Consider the following 3623-nt stretch of genomic DNA (forward strand, 5'->3'; position numbering starts at 1 on the left):
TGGTTTGGGTTGGAAGAGACCTTAATTAAGATCATACAGTTTCAACCCTCCCCCCGTCATGGGCAGGGACACCTCTCACCAGGCCAGATTGCTCAAAGCCTCATCCAGCCCAGTTTTGGGCACCCCTAGGGATGGGGCATCCACAACTTCTCTGGGTGATCTTTTCCAGTGCCTCACCACCCTTACAGTAAAAAATGCTTTCCTAATATGTAATCTAAATCTCCCTTCTTTCACCGTAAAACTGTTCCCCCTCGTCCTGTCACTGCAATTCCTGATAAAGAGCCTCTTCCCAACTTTCCTGTAGGACCCCTTCACGTACTGGAAGATTGCTGTAAGGCCTCCCTGGAGTGGTTACAAGTAAGAAAGCATAGCCTGGAGCAATGGATGTGAGGAACACAGTGAGACACTGGTGTCAGCTGAGCACTACTGCTGCAGTTCCAGCCCTGCCAGGGTTCAAGGCAGAGCCATGCAGGTCACCACCCTATATTACAAACTCCTCCATCACTCTCTGGTGAGGGAAGCACAGGGAAGGTGGAATACAGCCTCAGGAGGGGCTGGCCTGACACCCAGCATGTGGAGAGCAGGGAGCTCCCTGCGGGGTCCGAGGCAGGGAGTGGGTACTGGCAGGTTCCCTGAGGTGAAGGTGCCTGCAAGCCATCCCGCCTCTGGGGAGTGGGACCAGCCACAGCCAGGATGAAGATGCAGCACCCACTGCACACCCACACCGCCTTCAGGAGCAGCACAACTACTTCCTTGCTTTAAGGCTCCGAGAGTGTGATGATGCTGTTATAAAGGGAAAAAATGTTAAAAATGAAGATAACCAGATAACCGTGCTTTGAGGAGAGGGTGCTGCAGGCACAGGACATCGCCTGTGTTGCACAGAGCCTGAGACAAGCTGGGAAAGGGAGCCCACAAGCCAGTAGATAACCGTCGTTCTTCTTGCTGGTACCCTTTTTCTGCCCTCCAAGGCTTTCCTAGTTTGAACAAACTGCTCTCTTTGCCCCCTGACATCAGACATAGTCTTGCTGAAGACCACATAACCAAGTCAGGGACAGAAATGTGAGGCTGCTGAGAGTTGGCTCTTTACAACCACTATATACTGGTAAACACAACTGAACGTTGCACTTGGCAAAGCTGGCTCAGGCACAGATAGTTACTTTTTCCAATTTACTCCTCCAGGAAACAAAAGAAACATCTTCCATTCCTTCTAATAGTGACACTGTTTTCCTCAGAGAAGTCTGACAAGTTCCTCGAGAAAACGCAGTGCAATGCTTATACATAGACACTGTATGGAAATATCATAGAATAGTTTAGGTTAGAAGGGACCTTAAAGATCATCCAGTTCCAACCCGCCTGTCATGGGCAGGGACACATCCTACCAGATCAGGCTGTCCAAGGCCTCATCCAACCTGGCCTTGAACACCTCCAGGGATGGGGCATCCACAACTTCTCTGGGCAGCCTTCTGGCACACAACTTCTCAGTGGTGTGCCAGTGCCTCACCACTCTCATAGTGAAGAAATTCTTCCTTATGTCTAGTCTAAATCTTCCCCCTTCCAATTTAAAGCCTTTCCCCCTCATCCTATCAGTACAGGCCGTTGTAAAAAGTCCCTCCCCAGCTTTCTTGTAGACCCTTCAGGTACTGGAAGGTCACTATAAAGTCTCTCCTTCTCTTCTCCAGGCTGAACAACCCCAACTCCCTCTGTCTCTCCTCGTATGGAAGGTGCTCCAGCCCTCTGATCATCTTTTTGGCCCTCCTGTGGATCTGTTCCAACAGCTCCATATCCTTCTTGTATTGAGGATTCCAGAACTGGACACAATACTCCAGATGAAGTGTCACAAGAGCAAAGTATAGGAGCAGAATCACCTCCCTCACCCTGCTGGCCACGCTTCTTTTAATGCAGCCCAGGACATGATTGGCCTTCTGGGCTGCAAGCGCACACTGCCAGCTCATGTTGAGCTTCTCATCGACCAGCACCCCTAAGTCCTTCTCTGCAGGGCTGCTCTCAATCACATCATCCCCCATCCTGTATTGACCTGCAGATTGCCCTGACCCAGGTGTAGGACCTTGCACTTGGTCTTGTTGAACCTCATGAGGTTCTCACAGGCCAACTTCTCCAGGTCACTCTGGGTGACATCCCGTTCTTCCGATGTGACATCTGAACCACTCAGCTTGATGTTATCTGCAAACTTGCTGGGGCTGCACTCAATCTCGCTGTCTCTATCATTGATAAAGATACTAAACAGCACTGGTCCCAGTATGGACCCCTGAGGGACACCACTTGTCACAAATCTCCATCTGGACATCGAGCCATTGACCACTACTTTCTGGATGTGACCACCCAACCAATTCTTTATCCACCGAACAGTCCACCCATCAAATCCCTCTCTCTCAAATTTAGAGAGAAGGATGTTGTCAGGGACCCTGTCAAAGACTTTTCAGAAGTCCAGAGAGATCACATCTGTTGGTTTTCCCATGTCCACTGCTGCGGTTACCCCATCGTAGAAAGCCACCAGCTGGTCAGACAGGACTTGCCCCTGGTGAAGCCATGCTGGCTGCCTCTAATCACCTCCCCATCCTCCATGTGCTTTAGCATAGCTTCTAGGAGGATCTGTTCCATGGTCTTCCCAGGCACAGAGGTGAGCTTGACAGGTTGGTAGTTCCCAGAGTCACCTTTTCTACCCTTTTTAAAAATGGGTACGTTACCCTTCTTCCAGTCACCAGGGACTTCTCCTGACTGCCATAGCTTCTCAAATATCATGGAGAGTGGCTTGGCAACCACGTCTGCCAATTCCTTCAGGACTCTGGGATGCATCTCATCAGGTCCCATACACTTATAAATGTTCAATTTCTCAGGCAGTCATGAACCTGGTCCTCTGCCACAGTGGGAGGGGCTGTACCTCCTGATCCCCTTATTGTCCATTGACCCAGGAGGAGTGAGGAGTGGTTGTTGGTGAAGACTGAGGCAAAGAAGTTGATTACCTCAGCCTTCTCCTCATCTGTTGATAGGAAGTCACCATTTTCATTCTTCAGTGAGGGTACACTTTCTTTAGCCTTCCTTTTGTGACTGACAGACCTGTAAAAGCCCTTCTTGTTAATCTCTGCTTCCCTTGCCAAGTTCAGCTCCAGCTACACCTTGGTCTTAGTGACCTCATCCCTACACAACCAGGGAGCATCCCTATACTCTTCCCAGGTTCCCTGTCCTTGCTTGCACTGCCTGCGCAGTCCCCTCTTGGTCTTCAGTTTGACCAGCAGCTCTCGACTCAGCGACACTGGTCTCTTCCTTTCCCTGCCTGATTTCCTACACACGGGGACTGAGCGCTCCTGCACTTTATGGAAAGCATCCTTAAATATTTGCCAGCTCTGTTCCGTTCTCTTGTCCTTGAGGACCATATCCCAGGGGGTCTTACTGACTAACTCCTTAAAGAGCTGGAATTTTGCTTTCCTGAAATTTAGGGTCCTGACTATACTCCTCTATTCTCTAGCTGCTTGGGAATTCTAAAATAACAATCCAAATGCGGATTATAACATTGTTAAGAAAACAGCAACCCAGAAAACTCTACACAGACACACTAACTTCTAGCAAATAAGTTTTAAAATATTGATTAAAAAAATTAGTTTTTA

The sequence above is a fragment of the Cuculus canorus genome, chromosome 1 (assembly GCF_017976375.1).
Source record: "Cuculus canorus isolate bCucCan1 chromosome 1, bCucCan1.pri, whole genome shotgun sequence".
Lineage (NCBI taxonomy): Eukaryota > Metazoa > Chordata > Aves > Cuculiformes > Cuculidae > Cuculus > Cuculus canorus.